The sequence below is a fragment of the Chlorocebus sabaeus genome, chromosome 8, assembly GCF_047675955.1.
Source record: "Chlorocebus sabaeus isolate Y175 chromosome 8, mChlSab1.0.hap1, whole genome shotgun sequence".
Classification (NCBI taxonomy): domain Eukaryota; kingdom Metazoa; phylum Chordata; class Mammalia; order Primates; family Cercopithecidae; genus Chlorocebus; species Chlorocebus sabaeus.
The window spans coordinates 109,524,027-109,550,520 of NC_132911.1; the positions used below are offsets into that span (position 1 = coordinate 109,524,027).

Consider the following 26,494-nt stretch of genomic DNA (forward strand, 5'->3'; position numbering starts at 1 on the left):
TTTATGTGTGAATGAATTCAGCCATGAATTCTTTTCATTCACCATGACCCTCTCTACCTTTATATCTTGCTTATTGGTGCATGCAAAGAGGAGGCCTCCTTAATGTTCCTGACCATTGCCAGGGATGATATCCCTACATTTAACAAATATCTACATGTGCTGGCCATTCTGATATTAAAAGGCTATGCTAGTGAACAAAACAGACAGAAATTACTTTTCCACAGCTCTGAAAGGTAAGACACTAGATTAGGTTAATTCAAAGGTCAGCCAACGAGTGGATATTATCCTGAGAGAGTTCAGGGACTTATCCAAAGAGGGAGTGTTGAACAATGGAATTTGGCCTATGGTAATTGCTCGGGGAAGACTTCCTGATGGATATGAATAACTTGCAGTGTGGGGAGAGTATTGGCCAGACAGAGGGAACAGCAAGGGTTAAGGCCCTGGACCAGAAAGAGCTTTACCAATGTGCCTGGAGCACAATGAAAGAGGAAAAATCACATGTAGGGGAAAGTGACTAATGAGTTAAGTAGGGGGTTATATCTTTGAGAGCCTTAGCCAGGTAGGTCACACGCAATATACATATTTAAAATAAATTTAAAAGAATGCAAAGCTGCATGGTGTTTCAGTAGTGCTCAGTCTTCCCTTAACCATCTCTGCACTTAAAACATTTTCAGTTATTATGGACATATCCAAAACCTAACTTTGTGGTATTTAATTAACAGTGATTTATGTGTAAAATCAAAGCAAACATAAACTTAAATGTACTTCCTGTCTAAAGACTTTGGGTTCAAAAAAATTATGCAGGAAATGATATGAGGGAGATTATAGTGTTTAGACCAAGGCAAGGATGTATGGATTTATTTCATGGCATAGTTTTGACATTTGTCCTTTTTTTTTAAGCAAGCAACTGGGACACCTTTAGGGATAGAATTATAAGAAGATATATTTGAAAAAGGAATAAACCCAGTTTTGAAAGGTTGTAGCCTACTTCAGATGACATTTTCAAATAGGTGATAGACTTCAGCTAAAACAAAAACAAGTAATGGGGTATATTATTTATGTCTGAATCACACTACCTTGATGAATGGTTGAAGTAATATTGTTGAGCCCCTTTTCTGTGCTAAACATTTTATATGCACAGATTGTATATTTATTGTATATTTATATACAATCCTTGGAACAACCATAGGAAGTAGGAGATATTATGTCATCTTACAGAGAAATCAACGGAGTTTCAGAGAGAATAAGCAATTATGCAAAATCACATAGCCTAAAAAGGACCAAATTATAATAGAACACACAACAAAGGTATATCATCTTGACAAACTTAAAAATGTACTAAGCTAAGTCATGTTCTGTCAGTCTTTGGGGATATATTTTCATGGGCATCATGAATATTTCCTCTGCAGAGATCCACTGGCATCTCAGTACACAGATCCAACGGAATGTAAGGCCTACTAAGGGGCCAGTGTTGCAGGACAGTAGAGGAGAAATCTACACCCTTCTTTTAAGAGCACTAAGCACTTTGAGGGAGTGCTCTATGTATTCTCTCACCCTCTGTGCTCCACATTTCCTTGACCCATGTGTGTTCTATGAATACAGGTTGAGAAACTACGTGAATTAATGATGAAAATTATCTCTTATTTGCCACCTTATGTTTTGTGCTACCTAATCTGACCGGGTGATGCTAACCCATGAATTACAATGTCAAGAATATATAAAATCAATTGGACTATTTTCTGAAAGTTTTCTTTGTCTTCTTAAATTATTTCTCTTTTTGTAAGTACATAGACTGTGTATTTAGCCATGAAGGAACTAAGGAGAATTTCATGATGTCCCAAGAATATCAGGATGGGTATTTCTGCTTTTGTCCTGCTAATGTCTCTTTAGACACAAGATGATTTGATGCACGGGCTTGTCTAAAGATAGTTCTTTGAGTTCCCTTACAGACTTTTGTGTTTTACTTCCCTCCTGAAAAAATACATTTAACTCAGAAAAGTGCAGGACAATGGAAAATAGGCTGCTTTACAGATTTTAACAGTATAACATTTTGTAAAAAGTTATGGGAGTTTGTTAGAAAAACAATAGTCTCAAAAATAAAAATTTTATTATTTGTTCCGCAGCAATAGAGTAGAAACTCAATATATTAGCATAAGGACTGAAGCACATAAATGCAATGAAATTGATGGATATACTATAGGAAAGCATTTAAGAAACTTTTTGACCAATAATTTAAGTTGCGGATTCTTTTTGTACTGCTCCTTCCCATGAAACATACATATTATATATGTTAGTTCATAGCTTTTTGAAAGTCCCTTTGAAAATCAATGATCAGTGCTTATGATGCATTTGACCTACTTAAGAATATATGTAATGATAGTATTAGTTCCAAGATGGTGCAAGGATTTAGACTACAGTATTTGATTTTCTTCACTTTGGTAACATTTTTAATATTCTGAGTGACAGACAGCACACTGAATTTTTTGGTGGGGAATGAAGGTTTTGGTAACACAGAGTCCATAGAGTTAACACAAATCCTCCACTCCAATAAAGACAGCCACCAAGGGTCCTGAGTACAGGAGGGTTCATAGCTCACTCCGCTATCTATCCTCTCAAACCTTCATTTTGGTGTCACCTATATCATGTTAAACTGGCATAACTCCTTGTGAGTGGGCACAATGCCAATGTAACAGATGGCTCTGAGCTGGGCGTGCCAAGAGACCAGTATGTGCATCAAGTTTAACTATTAGAAATGGAGCTTCTATTCAGGAGTGTCGTTCATATAAATATTTTTGCACATTTATAGTTTTTATTTTTAAAATTAATGCCCCAAACAATGCTATATCTCACACACACACACACACACACACACACACACACACCATTTCACAATCACTTTAAAATTTTACAATTAAACACTTAGCCAGATTTTGGATGTAAACAAATCCACACTCAATGGCACAGTACTGATAACACCTGATATAACCTTTAACCTTACCATAGTGTTTCCCGTCTAGCTACCTTGTTAAAGTTGAGTAGATCTTTATGGGTGAAACTAGTATTTGTCATGTTAACATACGTATTGAAAGCGATTTTTAAAAATTCCTCTTCAAATTTATTTAAATAAATGTGAATTATATGTAAGAAATAGACATGTTCATAGAAAATATAGAGAAAAAATAAAAATATCGTATCAATCACAATGACCTTCTTTTTTTTTCAGTTTCCCCTGATCTATCCAGCTTTTAAAACTCAATCTGTGATCTGAGAAACAAACCAAAACAAAATCCTAATAATTTGGAACTCCGTGAAATGGCAAAATTATATAAATCTCAAGAGTTTTGGTGTTTTGAAGCCAATAACTATTTTCTAGATTTCTAGCATACAGAATATTAGCAAGTGCATATTTATTCCAAAATTGCAGCAAATAATAGAGGTCTGAAAACTATACAGGGCCAATCTCCTTCCAGAATAACAGTCTGAAATCAATGATATAAATCACTCCCCAAAAGGAGACCAGGGCCAAGAACAGAGTATCAAACGAAATGTGTTTTCTAGGGCCAATATCTTCTGGGACAATACCTCAAGCAGGTGATTTTTTACAATCTGCCCTAGTTAAAGCTTCCAGGAAAGAGTTCTTGCCATTCCAAGTAAATAATTATGAGAAGAGAGTAGAACTAACATTTTTGAAGTGACTATTCCGTATTCAACCTTGTGCTATGTCCTTCCTGTAAAGTGATTTTACACAACAATTATCTTCCAATACACAGGATAATCCCCATTTTCCAGATGAGGAAACTGTGTCTCAGAAGGGCTAAGTAGAGTTCCCAAGGTCACATAGTTGCTAAATATTTATAGTTGAGTTCCTTACCTAGATCTGTCTGATTTTTAAAAGGTCACTGCTTTATGTCGGGATGATTATCCTTGGTAGCCTGGCAAATGGAGTAAGATCAGTAAGTGGGTTTGGTGATTTACTAAAGATTTGGAAGCTGTTTTTCATATCTAAAAAAAGTGGGGTCATAAACATCACGGTCCTAAGAACATGTAGAACCTACCTACCCAGCAGCCAATTAGCATAGCAGATAAGCTGTTATTAATGCAGAAAATCGGCTTTTCCCGGAAACTGAATAGTAAACTAATTACTTTCAGGATCTGGAAATGGGAGCATACTAGAACTTGAGTAGGATATTTATTTTATTGACCATATTTTCAGCCTGTTATGTTTTTCCAGTCATTTAAAGATTAATTGGTAAGTATCCAGGACTCTCTTTGATCCTTTAGAACTATAATCATAAAACCCAGGGAATAGATAGAAGTGCAATTAATTGCCTCGTGATACATGAACCAAACTTTAAAATTGTAGAATTTTGGTGGTAAAGCTAGATCAACGTTTAAAACTCTCTTTCTCTCTCTCTCTCTCTCTGTCTCTGACACACACACACACACACACACACACACATTCATTTGAAAATACTCAAAGTCAAATTATTCCAAAAATTAATTTGCAGAAACAATGTTTGCTGAATACATTCAGGATTTTTATAGATAATTTTCTTCTATTTTCAGTAGAATGTTAATAGATATTTTCTATTATCCTTATTATGACTTTTTTACTTCCGTTTTTCAATAATTCACTGAATCAATAGTTTTATTTAGTCAGTGTGTTCTTTTTAGAAAAAAAAAAATCTTCCATAGATTCAAAGACTGTTGTAATAAGTTTGATTGTATTCAAGAACGTGAAAGGAGTAACTGTTTCATTCTTAGACCTTGACTCGATTATGTTTCCCTTGCAAAGTGAAATGTGTTTTTTCATGATGTTTTTTTCTTTTAGTTTCATGGTTCGTTGCTATACTTGATGCGATTTCAGGGTAATTTTATACAATTTTGTAAATGACTTAAGTGATGTAATGCACTGAAATACACAGTAAGGTGTTTTAGAATCTGTCATTTTCATTTAGAAGAAAAAACACCAAGTATTCGATAAGCATTTGAAAAGAAGTCCAATTCAGAACCCCTAGTGTGCAGAGAAGTTTGATTTACCTGTCTCCACCTCTCTTCCTTTCCTTCAGGCAAACATGGGCTGTAGCTTTCAGAATTCACAATGACCTTTGATTTGAAACAGTTAATACTAAGTCCTCTGTCTGATTTAAGAGCAAAATTCTTACAGATTTCAGGACCATGTGGTCAGTGTACAATATGTCACTTTATTTCCCCACTGAACATAGTTGATAACAGGCTTTATTTTGTTTTTATTTTAACATAAACTATCCTTTAGAGGTCCTGAATCACTGAATATGAATTTTGTTGTAAAAATCACAGTACTTATTATTTGGGGATTCTATATTTCTTAGTAAAATCATAGTTAACCATCAATGCTTTTAAATTTTCTAAAATAGCACAAATGCTAGTTTTAATCTAGTATGTAAAATAGGTTGTTTAGAATCCATATATCTTTTCATATTTTTTCATATCATTCAAGCCACTGTGAATTTCCCCTTAATAAAGCTAATCTTCAGTTCTGCATTTAGCCACAGTATGCCAGTACAATTTACATATTGATTCACCGTAAAATTCTAACTTTTCATATTATTTCATTCCAGAGTTCCAGTCGCTTTATGTAATAGATTGTCCTTTGATCTCTGGAGACAATTGCATTTTACTTCTCTAATGAAGCTTGTGTGAATATAGCCAAAGTGAATGTTGCACCAAATGGTAGAAGAAATCCGAAGGGAAGCATGCCCCTCTCTATGGAGGTTGGAAAAAGCAGCATAATTCGTTTTTGAGTTATCAGGCAGCTCGTCCCCAACTCCCTATTTCATGCCATTATTTTGTTTAGCATTTTAAGGCATTTTGTAATAGTAACATATTTTCAAGGTTTTCTGACTGACTTCTAGCCATCGGTTCAATAAGTTAATATGCTCTTTATCCAGCAGATTTTACAACAGGAGAAGAAAATGGCATGCCAGGTGACCTCTTGTTTCTGATATTTTTGGCAAATATTTTTGTCCTCTCATTTGAACTTTAATAACTTGTCACTGGCATTTTTGGAAATTGTTTTTCAAGGGGCCTCATGTAGTTTACTCTACAATAAGTAAACGTTTAGCCAAAATCTGACTGGTTAAACTGAATGTGAAAGCAGTCAGTGGTTTAAAACTATACTCTGTTATGTGGTTTGGGTGTTGTATTTATCTTTACGGCCTTTACCTTCATAGTTTTATCTATTTTGAGTAAAAGAAGGGATTAAAGATAAAGTGCAGAGCATGGAGGGAGAAAGAGGAAGTCTAAGCTGTAGATAGAAACTTGGACGATTTTGTCTATAGTCATAACCAGCAATGATTTATGAAAAGTCCTGTTGTGCGTTAACTATGAATGTCAGAAATCGAAGCTTTCTAACCTCTCACTCATCTGTGTTCTCTCTCAAAGTGTTTGCTTGTACCTGTAATTACATGTTATCTGTTTAGATAAGCTTGATTTCTCATAATCAAAAGTGATAGCTAGGATGACAATTTACTTCTAGGATGTCATCGTAAGTAGCTTGAGTTCCCTCCTGTAGGCAACGGAGAGCCACTCAAAGATCTTACGTGAGTGGGGAACAGGATCAGACTTGTGTTTCAGCCACACATTCTTGCAAAAGTGCGCAGCTCTGGTTGGAAAAATACAAGGCAGGAAGTAAGGGGATTAGGCATTGGGAGGTAGAGTTGATGGGATCTGAACTTAAGGTCGCTAGAGGTGAAGGAAAGGAGATTTGAAAGATATTTTGGATGTAGAATTGGCAGGACTTTAGTGATGGATGGGCTATAAAGAGTGAAGACACTGAGGAGTCTCATGTGATTCCAGGATTTTGAGAAGGTAATCAGACTCATTCAGTAAAATCCATTTCTCAGACCTATAAATCTGATCAGAAGATGATTGCTCTACCTTTATAGGTTGGCGATATTGCCAGCCATCTTCTCAGACCAAATTCTGGCTCTTTGTTAAATTTGTTACTAAAATCAGCCATCCTGCTGAACACTCAGATACCACACTAAAGGAGGTCAATGATATTGGATTTTCCTGATGAGGGTTACAGTTTTGGAAATAGTCAAGCAAATTATGAAATGATTGATGGTAAAAATGCTAGTGAAAATAATTTATATCAGATAAGCTTATTCTATCATCAGTGACACTTGGCCTCTATTGCTACAACAGAGTAACTATTTAAGGAATTTGAATGCCAGTCGAAGATACAATCATCATGATCACAATGTATATTGTGGTTTTAAAACAGTGGAGATGGAGGGGTTGGGGTGCAGTCTGGAAGACAAACAGGTGTAAAGATTTCAAACGATGTGCTTTACAAAGCATGGTTTGGTTTTGCATACCATCCTGTATAGTGACTTTAAAAATTGTTAAATGAGAACTGTAGCCAGCAATGCATGCAAAATATTCATTTCATTGTTGTAAACTACAAAAATATTGCTTTTATGCAAAGAGAATGCCATTGTAGAATTTTAAAAGGCACAGAAATAAAAGGCTCAGGATTGGAGCGATTTAAACAAACTCACTAGAATATAGTAGATGATTAAAATACAATCTATAATTACATTACACTGGTATCAGGTAAGGATAAAAGCCTATAAATACACTGGGGTCAGGGTAAGCATAAAAAATGAAACAGTTATTTGAATAATCTGAGATCAAGTTGCAGTAATTAAAAACGAATGTATTATTCAAATGAAGGAATTAGGTTACAACACTCCTCGTATGAAAATATTATTGTGACAGACTGAAATAAGTTGGAAGTGATTTTGATTAAAAAATGGGTAAAGGAATGTAATAACTTTCACTGGGGAAAAATAGACAATCAGGGAATATAAAAAAAATTTTGGCTGCCAGATGAGAGACTAAGAGAGGCTAGCAGTTCAAATGCTTTTTGATATCTTAAACTTGGAACAGCTAAGCTTCTGTTGCTATTTTACTAAATGATTTAATTTCCAAAATCAGTCAAAGCTTTCCATTTCTTTCCAAAATGTAGATGTTTGACAAAAATCTATTTTTTTCCTGCAGAAATGTACATAGAACTGGGGCAGGGAGTGGGGGAGGCTGTTATTTATTGCTTTAGCATGTCCTCCAGTGAACGGATGAAAATAATTTTGATTGACCTTATAGCAGGCATCTCCAGTTAAATGTGCAATTGCATATATTCACATGCTAAGAGAAAATTTACCTTAATGAGGGAACAAACACATATTCTTCTCTCTCTCTCTCTCTCTCTCTCTCTCTCTTCCCCCTCCTCCCCCCGTCTCTCTTTACTTTTGGGTGACATTAATTTATACTGTATTTATTGATTTATGCATTTATCCTTCATTATCATTTGTAGAAGCTGCAGTTAAATTCACATGTATTATCCAAAAGATAAAATGACCTCCTAGATATAACAACATTAATAAAACTAAGTCCTGGGAAAGTAGAAGCATCTGGTAAAAGCAAAATAGATTTTCCACTGTGTTAAGCTGAGAAATGTATAAATATCTTTAGAAGCACAGAATCATCTCTTTATTAATTCAATAGAACTCCCTTGTTCCCTCTATTATAATATCTCAGTAACCTACAAGTTTTACCCTCTGAAAGAGGGATGTTATAGCCACACTGCACATGTGAATTACACTCCACCATCAAGGTTCTCTCCCAAATGGATAAAGATCCTTTATCGAAGTTTCAGTTATGAGAGTCTTCCAGGCTTGTTAGACTGCTGATTTGATTCTGTTATATTGAGCTAATTGAGAGGTTGCATAACTGAGAACTTTGGAGTGGGCAGACTTGGGTTCCATTCATGCATTTGGAATCTCTATAAATTGGAATGAGTTATCCTTTGAACTCTTTATTACAATAGATATAATAAAAATGCCTACCTTGTAAAATTGTTTGGAAAAAAGTTAGATATCCACAGTTGAAGTCATAAACTACAAAGCAATGAAAAGTTACTGCCGTGTGAAAACAAATACACACACACACACACACACACACACACATACATACATACATACTTTATGACCTTTGGCACATCATCTAACCCCTTGGAGCTTGATTTTCTTCATCTCTAACAGATCCAGAAGTCCCCCATGGTTCCTATCAGGCATAAATACTTACAATCTCATGAGAAACATTGAATGGAGTAAGATAAAAATGTACCTATAGATTTGCAAGTCCTGTCTTATTTCAAAATCTTTTATTTGGAAGGTTGAAGAAAACGTTTTAGCTCAGGCTTCTTTCTGCAAGGATAGTTTGCCATCTATCAGGATGTTCATGTTTTGGGTGGATTTTCATATTTTTGTTTACTTTCTATCCTCCAAAACACATATTCACCTACGAAGGAAACACGGTCATTTATGAAACACCTATTATATTAAAATAAAAGTAGACCTCTTGCATTTCTTCTGAGCTAGACTTAGCTACTCAAGATAAAAATCAGGATCTATTATGAGTGTATTTCATCCACATTTTCCTTTGATTGACTCTCTGATCCTTGCAGGTCCCTTCGAGACTTTACTGGGACATTTCTGGGCCATGGACAACTTCCTACTATGGGGTACTTCAAAGATTCTGATAAATGTTCTTCTCTAGCATAAGAATATTGTCCTTTTCACCTCTCCTAGACTTCCCACTCTTCTCTGACTTTCTATTTTGGAAAGAGGGGAGAGGGCTTGGAAGGGGGACTCAGGTTTCTCACTTTACTATCATTTTATTTATGTCAGAGCTTAGTTGGTTCTCCAAGACCACAATCCTATAATGAGCGTTGATCTTGAACTTGTATTTTTTATGCTGTATCTCCTTTGCCTGTCTTTCCTCTTATCACTGCTTATAAAACATTACTACAATTTGTCCTTCGTCTGACCCTACCTCTGTTGACATCCTTTTCAAGCCTTAATTATATCATGTCTTGACTTTTTCAGTTCTTTCTTCAGCAATCTTCCACTCCCTAATTTCTTAGCTGTACTGAATACATCAACTAGATCATTCTGGTGGGCCCTTTATGTACGGAGGGAAAAAATCACCATAACCTCAGCAAGACATCGCCTTGTTTCACCTCCATTTCAATGGTGATTTACAGAAAGATCATCTGTTGTACTTTTCTTATGTGTGTTAAAAACATTTGAGAAAGGGTTGATTCTCTTTTTCCCTTCATAAGTCCACCTTCACTTTTTGTTTCCCTTTTTATTTGTTTATATTTTAATTTTCTCAGGCTATAGGTAGAATAGATGGCAGACTGATTTTTCACTATCCTTGATCTAGTGAGCTCAGAGCTAAAAGTGAATCATGAAAATATTGGGAAAAAATTGCAGCAGAGATTTGCAGAATTCCAACATATTGCCCTTAGCATATTCTAGGTGCCAGTAACAGTGTTCCCCTTACAAGTGCCCTGTACTAGTTCTCCTATGATGTGGAGTTGACTATGTAACACAGCGCTCTGGAAGACAGCCAGAGAGATGAGCTATGGCAATGATGCATTATTGTAATACCTAGAGTGCGGGTCTTTGAACTTACAAATGCTTTTATAAAAGAAGAAAAAGAAGAAGAAGAAGAAGGAGAAAAGGAGAAGGAGAAGGAGAAGGTTTTGATCTCAAGGAAGTTAACTGAAAATAGTCATGTGAGTTTATGTTCAAACATGTATTTCTCTTCTGTTTCTAAATTTTGTTAATGTGGCAACTCATGACCAAGGATTCTGCCCCCGCACCCCCCAAATTATCGTGAATAAAATAAGATCTCACAATAAGTGTTTAAACAATATTACCCAATAATTTATAATTTCAGTTCTTTCAATTTATAACTCAACTTTAGAGGACATGTTATTTTGTTACTTAGATAATAAGTTAACTCTTCTGTTCTGCTGAATAATACCTTGGCTACTCTAGGCTATTAAACCACAAAGCTTCATTTAGAAATTCCAGACCAAAATGCAATACTAAAGCATTCTAGGCATCTGTTTGCCAAAACAAACATCAAGCAATCAAAGGAGCAAATATAGCAAAACAAACAACTCACAGAGAGGAAGGTGCGGCTTAAACATAGACTTGGGCACCCAGTAAGAAAGGCATAAAGCAATGCCAATCTCCTTATCTTTCCTCTAGGGAGCTATATCTAGATGACTTTCCTCCTTCTTGCTCTGCTCACTCCTGGCCTTCCTAGGATGCAGATGCTCAGTTGTAAAGTATATTTTTGACCTGGACTCTGAGTGTTGATAAAGGAAGAGAAATATGTTGAAGTAACAGTCGTAATACTGTCCAAGTCAGTGTTTCCAGTGAACTTTTTGATAATCTTTATGACTGAGTATAAAATTATTCTCTGTCACTCATTCATGTACCCAGATTTTTTTTTTTTTTTTTTTTTGCCCAATCTATTATGCTATATTTGGAGAGAACTTCCTCTGAAGAGGATTCCCACTGTCGTCGTCGTCTTTTTCCTTAACACTCATACCTAGAGGCATCTAATGATATGTGATATAAAACATGAATCTATTTTACAAAATCCTGTCACAACATCATCCAAATAACAGGAATCTGGGAAACAGTGAAAAGAATTCTCTCTTTACTCTTAAAGGTATTGATAACAGCACATTTTTTTCTATACTTGTTTGTATCTATTTCAGGATGAAGACAATACATTTTTGTTACTCCTATTGGAAACAATGGTGTGCTCTTAAGTATAGCACTGACCCTTTTGTGCAAATTAATGTATAGAAAAATTTATCATTCAAAACTGCACAATGAAGTGCAACAGAAGGCCATACAAGTCTTAGAAAAATTAGCTGGCTCTGGTTTTATCGTCACACGAGCAAAAATTTGAGATTTTGCCGTTCATTCCCCTAAGATCACCCACTCATCTGCAACAGCCTTGGCAGAAAGCCACCCGGCCTTCCACGCTGCCCTTCCTAACTGGACTGTGAAGGGCCGACCTTGAAAGACAGATTTTCAAAGCACAGGGCAGAGTGAGGACGCCCTTCTTCTGTTTATGGAGTTACAATGACTTGGAGCCCCGTTTCTTCCTTTGAAATTAGATGATGTGCTATTCTGTTAACTGAGCACTTGTTTTTAATTTCCTTTGTTTTACTAATGCTAATATAATTTGTGAGAGATGTTAATGTTCTTAAATGGGAATCAGATTATGGAGTAACTATATTGTGCATCTTCTACAAATACATGCTTTAAGTGGTCCTCACAGATGATGGTGGAATACTACATGATGTTTATTACACACAATCCCATGGAGGTTTTCAAGATCACTTTCCATTTGCTTTCATGAGACTTTGCCTAGAAATTCAACAACTGAAACCTTAAAGGTTAAGACCACTGTTAAGCAGCCATATAATTGGGACTGTGGTCCGGAACTTCCACTTAAGAATGGCAAGGGTTGAGGGTTAAGAATGTAGTGTGATGATGACTACCTCCGTAATATGCAAGGCAAAGTTAAATTCAAGTGGGGAAAAGCACTCAGTCCGCGACAAAATCACAGTAACAGATGGGAGGAGGTGAGCATATAGGGATTTATAAGTATGCTCAGGTAAAATTTCTTACACTCTTTGTCATGAGAGGAAATGAAATACTGCTAGTTATAGACACACCCAGTGATGACTGAAGAATAATGAACTTTTAAAGGTCAGAGCAAAGACTTTCCCTGCTTGAAGGAGGATAAAGCAGGCAGGGGTAAAGAGGAAGGACGACAGAAGAATATAACTTCAGATAGACTTTGTAAAGGGTTACATCAGTTTTCTATGTATAATTGTCTCAACCATTCAAATCTGTTGTTTTCCTCCTCAGCACACATAATTCCTCTTAAAATTTAGAAGCAGTATATGTGTCTCAGTGCAAATATCTGCTCAAAGGGTTTTATTATAAGATGACTTAAAAATATCTGTCATGCAGGTTATGAATCCATTCAAAAATAAGATTTTTGCATCCTTCATTTAATAAAGCAAGGTGCTAAAAAGTAAAGGAATGGAAACTGCCTTATTTTAACCAGAAAATTTAGCCCTACTCACTTGGTGAGTTTATGTTATACTTCAGGAACCCAGGCTTCTGTTCTTACCCTGTTTCCGGGGGAAAGTTACATCTTTATGCTTCGTTATCTTAACATGGGCACGTGAGTTGAATGCAGTGCCATTTAGTTGAGCATTGGAGGATAGTCTGTAAATTACCACGAAGTTGTTTAGTCAGTTAACATAAATCTTTGGGGATTATAAACCTTGGTGTAGCAACTTCACATTTAAGGTAGAATAGAATTAAATAAATAAAGCCCACATTCTCTTTTCTTCCGGCTGACTTCAAGGAATGCACTGAGCGCCATCTGCTGGTTGTTACTTTTTCAAAACTATTTTCTTACGGAGGCACTGTCATTTGAAATTGAGCCTAGGTATATATATACCAACATATAGAGAAAGGGAGCTTCATGAAGAAAATAAAAGAGCATCTATGCACTATAAATAGCCCTTATTTCACATGACAGTGTTTTATTTTAGAAATAGAAATCCAGTAACCTTTCAGATAAGGAAAGGGTTGAATTTCTGTATTTCAGAATAAAACATTATGAAAGTTTTAGATGTAGAAGTAATAAGCACAGTATTAAAGTCTTCTGGTTTTACCTAAATCATGATATGAAAATATTCATTTGGAGTAAAGTAAATAGTTTTTAAAAATAAAATAAAAACCTTTCAGCTAAGGAATGGATTGAATTTTCATATTTTAGAATAGACGATCATAAAAGTTTTAGTTATAGAACTAATTAACTACACTATTAGAATTTTCTAGTTTTATCTAAATCATGACATGAAAATATCTATTTAGAGCAAAAAAAAGGATTAATAAAATAAAAACCAACCCCCCACCACCATTTATTTGTGGATATTTTGAAGCAACCATTGAACATGGAAGTTTGATCTTAGTCATCTTTAAAACTTAAATTATGAGTTAAATTGTGTTATAGATTCTTGTTACTGTTTGTAAAAGACATGACAAATCAACACAATGAAACACACTCATTCATACTCCACATCTTCTTTATTAATTAAAAATAATCTGTATGACCAAAGAATTTCAAAGCCTGGAAAGCTAGGATGAGAAGGAAACAAAGTGTTTCTAGAAAGAATTAGACTTCACATAATTAGTGTCTGACAATTTTCATGTTGTTTAAAATCCATGGCAATTTTTTGTCCTAATATGTCTCTGAAAATCAAGGAACATAGTCATGTTTGGTTTTGCCTGCATTTCAGGTCCTCCATAATCTATGCAGAAAATTAGACCCATTGTTCCCCATTAGCTTTCTTCTCTAGACCAGGCACAATAAGAAAATGGTGCCTGTGTGCCACTTCCACTGTTCCTCCAGTAGGCAATTACTAGTTCTCTTATATATAACAGTAGATTGCAAAGAAAAATAATTACCTATGCAGAAGCTCTTAGAAAAATGAAATAAAAAACACAAACATCAATTTATAATTATATCTTATAATTAAAAAGCTTGACACCTATTGTTATCCCCAGAATTTGAACCTTAATAACGGGTCTTGGTCATTGTTCATCGTAATAGCGTATCCTACGGTCTCCATCAGTGGAATTACTGAGCTCTGCTGAAGAGATAACATGTTTCCTGAAAACAGGAATAACTTGACAAAAGGAACATCGTCTGGGCAGCAAAGGGACATGAAAAGAAGTATAGTATTTTTAATTTTAAAATGTCAATGTCAGGGAAATTTGTGTGCTTATTACTGTGGTTTGTAAAAGTAAGTAGGATATTTTGTGAAGAAAAAACTCAGATAAATATACTTAAAACTTAATAAACTTTTATGAAGGCATAAAAGGATGTTGGTTGTTCAGAGACAGTTTCCAGAAAAATACAAAGCACAGAAATTTAACCCCTTTTCCTAGTTTCTTTCTTCTGTAGCAGCATCTGGTCAGCAGCGAAGGGGAAGAAGTTCTTCTAAGAAAGGAATTTCTGACTGTTTGAACTTACTGATGCTGAAATCCAGCTTTCAGGAGGAGAAACCTCTAAGTGCTTGAGGGGGACTTGAAGATGGACGCCATCCATCTGTGGTGGCAAACTGAGGCCTGCAAACACAGGGTCCTGCCAGCTACTTGGCACTTCCACCCCCTGGATCCACCCAGCCCTTCACGCCCTTCCTCCGTAGCAGTTGACACTTTTAAACTTACTCCTTAGAGAAGTTTAATGAGCCTCTTGGAATTTTTTTTTTTTTTTTAAAGCAAAACAAAGAAGAGTAATAGAAATGGACAAGCTGACAAAGGAATAGAGAGGTTCATTTTCAGCTTGGTGCTTGGGGGGTTTTCATCAGGATACCGCAATGGATATTGCACAGAGAAGTGGAAGAAGAAAGAAAGGAATTACAAACAGCCTCCTATGATGAACTTGTATAATTTATTCCTCTGCAGAGCAGCAGGCGGAGTGTTTCATTTCCCCCCCTCCCCTCTTCTTTTTCCCTCCACCTAATTTCAGTGCATTCCCAGGCTAGCAAGAATGAAAATTAAGCATACCCAACACACAAGTCGTAATGAAAGTGTGGAATGCAATCAGATTATTCATAAGCTTACAAGTTGTGTATTTTGGTGGAGATTTCCTCCCTTCTGCTCCTGATTGCTGATGAAGAATGGTATTTTAATAGGCAGATGGTAAAGACAATTACAGTTAGGGGCTCAGCTGGGAGTTACATCAGTTTATTGCAAATTATTAGTTGATAAATGCTTTTGTTTACAAGCAGAGTCTTAAGCAGTTTTGTAATCAGTTTATCAGCTGCAGGCGAAATTTTGACAGCTCGCCTTTGGGGTGTATGTCACCTCTTGGCTGGTCATTTAAAATCATGTTGGTCAGAGAGCCATACAGTCAGATGGCTACCTCAGTGCCCCATTGCAAGTTTATGCTAAGCACCCAGGACACAAACCCCAGAATGCTGATGAGGCTTCATTCACAGGCCTTTTCCTGTTGAAATCCCATAAAAACAGCTTATCTGTTTGATTAAACCCAAGGTAGGATACCTGAGCCCCATGGCCTCCAACACATTAATTCAGGTTTTCCAGAAAGCTCTGAGTGCTTTTTTATTCACGGGACAAAAGTTTCTGAGCTTACGCTTAAATAGAAATCTGGGCCTGATGACAATGACTCTGTTTACTTTCCAGAAGGAAGCTTCATGAGCTTCTTAAAAAAGAAAGGAAGTTATCTTAATAGGAGACATTCTCTTACAGGAAAAATAAAAAATAAAAATTAAAAAGTACTGTGGAAAGAATACAAGACAGGAACCAAAAATCTAGCAGGGATCTGTTACAAGCTTGGGCCAGAGAATGCCCTATTTGAGAAGAGGGGAGTTTAGGGAACACACAGGTTTAATCAGTCTGGCTTTGCTTTCCTTTTCTGTGAAATGGAATGATAGTACTTCCTGTTTGCCACAGCTAATTACATAGATTAATGAGTCTGTTCATGTTTCTTTGTTTCTAAGTTCCAATCAGACCTATATACTATCTGTTGAGTTTACATTAAGTAATAAAGCATATAATATTTGAAGTGACACATAAATCACACATTCTACTTTAAGCTCATTTCTAAAACATTTGCTAAAAGAGGATACTGTAACTTATTAGTTTTACAATATAGCATGGTCACCATTTACTAGTTTTTTGCCTTGGTGTAAGGACTTGGTTTATAACCTGATGTGTTCAAAGATATGTATACTTGAAGGAGTTCACTTCATTATTCATAGCCTATAAACAATTCTTATTTATCTACTTTTATTTTCCATTCTAACAAAGTAAGTTTTGTGAGCCTAGTCAAGACAAAAATAGTCAAATAAATAATCATATACAATACCTCCTAAACTAGTTATTTTTGTTTATAGCTACTAACTATATGCTTTTATTTCCTGATGTTCAAGGAAAACTTACGAAGTGAATAGGAAACTAACTACTGAAGTCAGAAGCCAGGTTTCATAGCCAGAAATAGATATTCCATATCCTATAATATATTGACATAATACAGAAAGTTCTTTGGAAATATGACTTCAGCTGATACATTTTAAATTATATATAACATATGTGTAAAAGCAGAATCTTCTCTTAGTCTCAGAAATACGGCTGAGCATCTCTATCCATTTATCTCCCTGCTTCCTCTTTCTAATTCTGTCTTGGTTACTCAATTAAAGTCCTGAAATCATCAGAATAGAAACTAGCCACATGGTTTAGTCAAGTTTGTAATTTTAAAGTTGGGTTGACATAAGCTTATGGAAAAACATTTGGGAGAAAACCAGAGTGCAGTTTTTATCCAACTCCAATATTCAGCACAAGCATTTAGTTCCCGATTTTCCAGTTCTTAAGCAATTAAATGTTCCATTGACATCAGAGGAAAGGCTGCTTACAGAAGAGCTGAAGAACAACAAAAGCCTTGATATCTTAAATTGTAAAATGTCTTTTAACATAAAGAGCATAAAAAGTTTGCGTTTTCATTTTCTATAATCAAGTTAATGAAGGATAAATAGTGGATTTGGCAAATGGTTTCTGCCATTTGTCCATTCCTCTTGATTGGAAAAGGCAATGAATAATTTTTGTAGAAAAAGCTGCCCTCTCCTTTGGTCCAAATACAAAAGGCACACTCCAGAGTAGCTGGTCAGGTCTGACTTTCTCCCTGCTCCCAAGAACTGCTAGGATGTTCTATAAAAAGCTGTCAGGAGTGCCAGCATGGGAAAGTTGAATGCCCCCAAATGCCCTGCGTTGCCTATCTAGCACAAGTGAAAAACGTTAAAGATCATTTAAAAACAGGAAAGACCTTTTGCAAAATGCTTTGATTTATTGCTGTGTATTGTGCAGATCTTTATCAATTATTTTACTCTATTTTATTCAAAAACTATTGTAAACTATGAGTTGGCATGTTGCTGCATAGGAAAAAAAGGCATTAATCAACTCTAAATAAACAAGTGCATAGATCTATCTAACAACTATGAAGTAGCTAATACATTTTTAAGCAATTTTATTATAGAAGGGAAGGCTAAAAGAGTAGTGCTTAATTATCTGTACTCCTCTGTGCTGGGCTCCCTTTTGATTGTATTAATGAAGCAGCTGGCCCATTGTTTCCCTTTAATTCCTCTATTGTTTTAAGAATATGTCACAGCTCTTTATTCTTTTATCAGGTGCTGTGCAGGAGGATCCACACAATACCTCATATTCCTACTGTATTTGCCAAGGCACAAAGAAACCTCCAAAGCAGTTTTCAAAGAAGGGGCACCCATAATTTATAAGTTCTATTCCTTCCACTACTCCACTGTCAAGAATTTCAACAGTATTGGATTTGAATTCATTATAAAATTTGTACTAAGCAATGTGGTTACGTATAGATATATGTCCTGTGTTAATGCCTAAACCCTGAGATCTAGGCATTACCACATGCGATGTTGAAATGGGACAGTTATTTAGCTTTTAAGGAATTATTCTGACCAATCACTTCCCAGTTACGAAAAAAAAAAACAGATTTCAGAGGGAGGTATCATGTGAGATTTTTCTAATTATTTAGTAAAAATAAAAGAAGTTAATGACCAAACAAGTAAGTATTCCACTTTTCTCCACCTCCAGAAACATGATACCACTCTGTATATGTCTGCGTGTGTGTGTGCTTGTGTGTGTGTGTGTTTCTGTGTTAAATGGCCTATTCCCCCAGAGAATGGCTTTAATTTTACTTGAATGTGCCTACAAGAGATCATGATTTACTTCATAGGCCAATGTGTAATCTTCATTAACTACGTGCTTGTCATCAGTTGACCATCTTTTTCCATGGTATGTGGAGGTGATAGACTTTTTAGATCAATGCAAAAGTATCAATCTACATCTTGAGGAAGCAAAATGCAGCAGCAATTTAGTATATGATATAGCATATTTTATGCAAGAGCTATTTAAAAATGCTGGTTCCGTTATGCATAATTACTTTTTCTCCAAATTTTTATGAAACCCATAAAAATTACCCATGGTAAAATCATTTTGAGAGCCTGATTCACAGAAACTGTCTTTTTTTTTTTTTTTTTTTTTTTTTTTTTTTTTTAACACAGACGTCTTTTACTTTGGTTTTTCCCTATTAAATATCTGTATTGTGGGGAATGTTTTATTGATTTTTTCCCCCAGAATTCCTAGTCTAAAAAAAGAGAAATGAGACTTAATGACGATGCTATGCAGTAAAAGTCATTAACTTTAACTTTTAAATGTCTTTAGAAAAGCCATTAGAATAACTTGTTATTTTAAACCATCTATTTCCTTTTGTATTGTTAGTGAGAATGTGTGCGGTTTGTTTGCTTGTTTGTTTTTAGCTTAAAATAAAGTTTCACACTGATATTCCTATCTATTGCCTGAGGCTCCTTATCCTACTATATATTGAGGCAAAGTAATACAAAATCTAAATGTAATTTAATTGGTTCAATTTGTTATATATTTTTATGCTAAGCTTAGGTGCATATCTTGATGAGCCCCCGTAGTTGTGCTAGAGGTTTACAGCTTCACGTTGCTTGCATTTCCTTATTTTTATAAAGCAAGCGTCTATCAATCACACAGATAAATTAGAAAGAAACATGTATAGACATAACACCTGGAAAAGATTTTTCAGCGTGCTATGTAATTATTAACCTGATATTTACCATTGTAAGAAGCCATGAATTGCAGATAGCATGGATGAAGTTAAAAGCTTTTATTCTGGATACATTTTGCTTATACAGAACTCTATAGGTATGGTGGAACAATATAATTGAAGCTTTGTCAGCGCTGTAACCTAGCAACAGATAATACTGTTAGGTTACTGAATTGCTCCTGGTTGACAAGTAGGGAGTATTTTTGTGTTTATCATGTTTGCTAATGATGGGATCCTTTCCAAAAGGCTTGTCTTAATCTTAATTAGAGTTTATCAGCAGAGGTCTGCATGACATTGTGCAGAGACTGATTTCATAAATAATAAAAAGTGCAAGTGAAAAATTTGGCAGGGTGGGAAGATATTTAAGGCCACTGCTTCTAGTAAGAGGAGCATGAATTTCCAAAATATAATCGAGTTTGAACTGTGACTTTATTCTTTATTATCAAAACTTGTAGTACACTTCACTGCAGTTTTGACAGCAATTATAAGAAAAATTTATAAGCTTCCTGTTAGAAACCGTATCTGGTTGCACAAGAACCTTGATCATAAACATTACTTAGAACAGCAAATATATGCTTCTTCAAGAATGTCAAGGTCTTAGTAGTTACTCCTTTTCATGGAAACTTGAATAAGTATTTGTCCTTTATTTGTGAAGGGGGTGGTATTGTGAGTATGATGACTGAGGAGAGTGACTATGTTTGCAGCATAAGAGACAGACAAAGAGAGAATCCTAAAATAACCTTTCCATTTGGTGGAAGCAAGGAAGGTATCAGATAGCTGCTTCAGTGCCTGATGTCATTTGATAAAGATTTCATGCCCATGCAGGAGGAATGTGATTTTTTTGCTCTAGTTTGCACAATATGATCTTTCCACAGTTTTGGAGGATGCATTACTATTGATCATTCCTTATAATAAAATACATCACTTCAAAATAATAAAGAATTAAGCATTGTAAAACTAAACATAATCAACAAATTTACCAAGTTCCTCACTGGCTTATTGAGTTGAAAGATGAGGCTAAGTCATTACATCATTGTTTATCCACTTCCTTCACCATTTCATTCATCATTCCTACATTCTTCAAACACTGCAGGAAAAGGGAACATTCAAAGGTAGTTTCGCTGGGCGCGGTGGCTCACGCCTGTAATCCCAGCACTTTGGGAGGCCGAGGTGGGCAGATCACCTGAGGTCAGGAGTTTGAGACCAGCCTGGCCAACATGGTGAAACCCCATCTCTACTAAGAATACAAAAGATTAGCCCAGCCTGATGGCGGGTGCCTGTAATCCCAGCAGGGAGGCAGGAGAGTCACTTGAACCTGAGAGGCGGAGGTTGTAGTGAGCCGAGATCATGCCATTGTACTCTAGCCTGGGCAGCAAGAGCAAAACTCCCTCTCAAATAAATTAATAAATAAATAAAAGCTATTTTCAAGTGTAATTTTCTGAGTTTCAAAATGGACATCTTCTCTACTGAATTGTCTGAGCACTCCTGTGAAATATTTGATCATCAAGAGACTTTTTTTGTTCATCAAGCTTAACCCTTTCTACACTATATGAAGTGCAGATAGTTTACTCCTATCGCAGTTATTCTTAACTATGGAAGAAAACCAAGCCCTCCAGAGAGCTAAAAAATACTGAAGCCCAAACTTCAGTCCCAGAGGCTGATTTGATGGCTCTCGGACACGGCCCACAATCAGCGTTGGTTCTAAGTTCCCCTTGTGACTGTTCTGTACAGTCCAGGTCGCCAGTCAGTGCTTGATGGTTAGGTCGACTCTTGATGCCCTTTTTAATGTCCAGCTAAACTTGCAATTTAAACAAGGAATTGGGAAAGTGCTGTGTTTGTATTTTATATTAATAATTGAGCTTAATGTATGTGAAGTGCTTAGAACAGTGCCTGCCACATAGTAAGTGCTTTCTAAGTGTTCGCTATTTTAATGAGGTTAGTCACGTTACAAGATAACTTGGAGTCAGCCAGGCATGGTGGCTCACACCTGTAATCCCAGCACTTTGGGAGGCTGAAGTGGGAGGATCCCTTGAGCTCAGGAGTTCAATACCAGCCTGGGCAACATGGCAAAACCCCATCTCTACTAAAAATAGAAAAGTTAGCTGGGAGTGGTACCACACGCCTGTGATTCCAGCTACTTGGGATGCTGTAGTGGGGATCTCCTGAGCGGGGAGATGTAGGTTGCAGTGAGCTGAGCCGTGATTGCCACTGCACTCCAGCCTGGGTGACAGAGACCCTATCTTAAAATAAAATAAAGTAATAAAGTAACTTGGAGTCACTTCCACATCATACATAAATTTTATTCTCCACATTGTAGCTATGCATTTAAAAACTATCTAGTAACTATGTAACCTGCCTAATACTGCTTCATAAATTCCTTCAGAGAGAGAACTGTGCCAATTATTCAAACTTAGTAATGAAGGTAGGAGTGTTACAGAGTGAACACCAGATGGCGCCATGGCTTGGGACACCTAGTTTTTCATATAAAATCTAGAGCCAAACTGCCTTATTCAAATCCCATCTCCCATATTTCCTTCTCATCTTCCAGTTCCCCTCTAGCTGTGTGACTTTGAACAACTTACACTTCCAGCATCATGATCCCACAGTAAAATGAGAATCAATAAAAGCCACCTCACTGCTTCCTTAGGGGAAATCAATAAGATAATTCATGCAAAGCTTTTTGCACAGTGCAGATGTGTAGCACATAGTAACCACTTAATAAATCTGTGATTATTACTATTATTAGCACATGACGATGGAAGCATAAAAAGATGCTCACAACTGGATGATGAGAAATATTTAGTCTAAGGCTGTCATTTGAAATGATGTGGGTAATGCGATTTTCCAAGCTCACACAGTAACTAATAACGAAATCAGACCCAAACCAAACTTCCTTACTCACCAATAAAGTGCTCTTTATAATTCATCTTTGCATTGAGGACAAATACATTTTCCGTGATTTCAGGTGCCACCTGTTCTTCACTATTAGTGTGTAATTCCTTAAAATAAGAACATTTACCCTTGAATTGCAGTGTAAACAAAATAGTAACAGTTTTATCAATGAAGGATACAGTCGTCCCTCAGTATCCATTGTGGATTGGTTCCAAGACCTTCCTCAGACACCAAAATCTGAGGATGTTCGAGTACCTGATATAAAACTTTATTGGTTTTTTACTTGTGTTATTCTTCATTATTGTAATTTGGGGTAATATTTTTATCTGAGTTTGATTGAATCCAAGGATGCAGAACCCAATGATATGGAGCATATATTTACATTGCCACATGTCCAACCAATAATTTTACAGAATTGCCTTTGTTTTCATATGAATATAGCATTAATATGGATTAGTGTATTGGAAATGCACTTGGTTGAAATTTGGGGCACATTAAGCATATTGCTTCTTATGAAAGCCACAGAAAACATCTGTTCAGATTCCTTTAATTTCATCTCTATAGAGAGTCAACAGGAACACTCCACTGGCACTGGAAACACAGGCAGAAACTCACATCAATCAAGTAACCGGGAACTAAATCGTTAGAACATGTTCAGATCTACACAAGTCTCCTGAGTTCATTCAAATGAGAAGAGTTAATATGCTCAAATAAAGTGAACTCCTTCTTAGCAGCAACTTCATTTCACTAGGTGCTTGACTTTCAAATGGGGTTTGTTAAATAGCTTTGCTAGGAAAGTTGAGAAGGAAGAAGATCTTATGCTTTGTGTTTCTTTATGGGTTTTTTTTTTTTTTCTCTTTTTTGGTTTTCCTAAAATCATCTCATATGAAGCCACTTTTTAAAAGTTATATTCTTATTCTTAGTTATGGCTTAAAAATTGTATGCCAACGTTCTAGATTCACAGAGGATGTTTTGTAGTGAAAAAAGAAGTACCCTCATTTTTTTCTCGATTTTTAAAATTCTGATAAAATACACACAACATAAAATGTAGTATCGTAACCATTTTCAAGTGTATAGTTCAGTGGCATTCACATTGTTGTGCAACTATTACCACATCCATCTCTAGAGCTCTTTATCTTGCCAAACTGACATTCTATTTACGCTAAACCTAAATCCTCAACCCCCTATCCCCAGCCCCGGGCAACCACCATTCTACTTTCTGTCTCTATGATTTGGGATACCGTAAGTACTCCATGTAGGTGGAATCATACACTGTTTGTCTCTTCGTGACTGGCTCATTTCACCCAGTACAATGTCCTCAAGCTTCATCCATGTTGTAGCATATGTGAGAATTTCCTTTCAAGGCGGAATCATATTCAGTTGTACGTGTAGATCACATGTTTCTTATCCATTCCTCTGTCAATGGATACTTCCATGGGTTGCTTCCACGTTTGTTTTTTTTAATTTTTTAATTTTTTTTTTTATTATTATACTTTAAGTTCTAGGGTACATGTGCATAACGTGCAGGTTTGTTACATATGTATACTTGTGCCATGTTGCTGTGCTGCACCCATCAACTCGTCAGCACCCATCAACTCGTCATTTACATCAGGTATAACTCCCAATGCAATCCCTCCCCCCTCCCCCCCTCCCCATGATAGGCCCCGGTGTGTGATGTTTCCCTTCCCGAGTCCAAGTGATCTCATTGTTCAGTTCCCGCCTATGAGTGAGAACATGCAGTGTTTGGTTTTCTGTTCTTGTGATAGTTTGCTAAGAATGATGGTTTCCAGCTGCATCCATGTCCCTACAAAGGACACAAACTCATCCTTTTTTATGGCTGCATAGTATTCCATGGTGTATATGTGCCACATTTTCTTAATCCAATCTGTCACTGATGGACATTTGGGTTGATTCCAAGTCTTTGCTATTGTGAATAGTGCCGCAATAAACATACGTGTGCATGTGTCTTTATAGCAGCATGATTTATAATCCTTTGGGTATATACCCAGTAATGGGATGGCTGGGTCATATGGTACATCTAGTTCTAGATCCTTGAGGAATCGCCATACTGTTTTCCATAATGGTTGAACTAGTTTACAATCCCACCAACAGTGTAAAAGTGTTCCTATTTCTCCACATCCTCTCCAGCACCTGTTGTTTCCTGACTTTTTAATGATTGCCATTCTAACTGGTGTGAGATGGTATCTCATTGTGGTTTTGATTTGCATTTCTCTGATGGCCAGTGATGATGAGCATTTTTTCATGTGTCTGTTGGCTGTATGAATGTCTTCTTTTGAGAAATGTCTGTTCATATCCTTTGCCCACTTTTTAATGGGGTTGTTTATTTTTTTCTTGTAAATTTGTTTGAGTTCTTTGTAGGTTCTGGATATTAGCTTCCACGTTTTAGCTATTGCAAACAATGCTGCTATGAGCTTGGCTGTTCAAATAGCTCTTTGAGACTCTGCTTTCCTTTCTTTTGAGTATATATCCATAAGTAGAATTACTAAAATCATAGGTAATTCTAGTCTTAATTTTTGGATAACTCATCATTTTGTACAATTTTACATTCCCTCCAACAGTGCACAAGGGTTCCAGTTTCTCTACATCCTTAACAACACTTCTTATTTTCTTTTTTATTTTCTTCTGATAATGGTGCTCTCATTTTAGAGTCAAATGTAATATCCTGTGGTTTGTTTTAAACATGAGGTCAAAGGGTACAAGATTTTGTAGCTAAATGTCAACATGACTTAGCATTTTCATGTGCTTGTATAGCTTCTTAATTTACGTAAATACTACTACCCTCTACACAATTGTAAGTTGAAGTAGGCCATATTTATCTCAGCTCTGAAGCATTAAAACAGGAAACTGGTTCTCCTGCCCCTTCAGATCCACAAAGATTGCTAGAAACTATTTCTGTTTCTAACTGGTCCACAATAGTTTGTGATCCACAAACAAATGCAACCGTATTCTTCTTTTCTAAAATGAGTTAGCTGCCTCCAGTGAAGTGTAGACAGATCTGCTTATTGGATTCACAGGTGTGCCTTTTCTTTCTGGTGAGATTTCTTTCCTCTTGGATTTAGCAGGGCAGTAAGAAATGAGAATAATAATAGCCCCAAGCAGATTAAACTAAAACGATAATAGCTAACAATTATATAAACATTTGTTATATGTTATTTATTATATGATTATATGTCAGGTGCTGTTCTTAAGCTTTCACATATATTAGCTCATTTAATCCCCATAATAACATCATGAATTCAGCCCTGTTTATCATCTTTCGCATTTTCAGGAATGAGGAAACTGACAGGTAGAATGCTTAGGTGACAAGTTCTAAGTCACACACATAATAAGTGGCAGAGCCAAGATTTCCACCTAGGCAGTCTGGTTCCATTGCCCAAACATCCCCCAAGAGTGATCACACTCTGAAAGTTTTATTAGCATCAGTAATTGAAGTTACGTTACAATATTTGGGTTATTACATCCTATGAATGACTCCCTCAAGTTGTATGTTCTAAATTCACCATCTAAAAACTCAGCCAAACAATTATAAAGAAATCCAACCCTTGATTTCTGTGGTGCCATTCTCTTGATTTCCCTCTAACATTTAAATATAAGCTCTTGGTACATTTTAATGATCTCGTCTTCTCTGTGCACATCCTAAATGTTGAGATACCCCAAGTTTCTTTGGTGATCCTCTTTTCACTCCATACTCTCCCTGGGTTACCACATGAATGCAGAGAGTATCCATGGTCAATTAGAATGTGCAGATCACTTCCAAAACATTTTTTTTTCTTCAGCCTGTATGTCTTCTCCAAGTTCCATCTTTCTCCTAGATAAATTCACCAGAAGTCTGTCAGGTACCCCAAACTTTGCATTTTCAAAACAGAATTATTTCTGTGCATGCACATATACGCATATACACACAACACACACACATGCACGCTTGGACTTTGCAGTTGGACAGACAAAAGTG

The 26,494-nt window shown here is 36.1% G+C and overlaps 1 protein-coding gene and 1 long non-coding RNA gene across 3 annotated transcripts in view; one reads left to right on the plus strand and one right to left on the minus strand.

Annotated features, from left to right (window-relative positions):
- The window catches only part of ZFPM2 (zinc finger protein, FOG family member 2), a 478,449-nt gene that overhangs the window by 438,811 nt on the left and 13,144 nt on the right, over positions 1-26,494 (plus strand). The gene's annotated exons all lie outside the window — the stretch shown is intronic.
- Positions 20,559-26,494, minus strand: part of LOC119624877 (uncharacterized) — a 263,450-nt gene continuing 257,514 nt past the window's right edge. Inside the window, exons 6-8 of the long non-coding RNA XR_005241003.2 lie at positions 26,195-26,350; positions 22,532-22,628; positions 20,559-20,716 (exon numbers count right to left, since the gene is read on the minus strand). This is a non-coding gene — a long non-coding RNA (uncharacterized lncRNA). The remainder of the gene's footprint in view (positions 20,717-22,531; positions 22,629-26,194; positions 26,351-26,494) is intronic.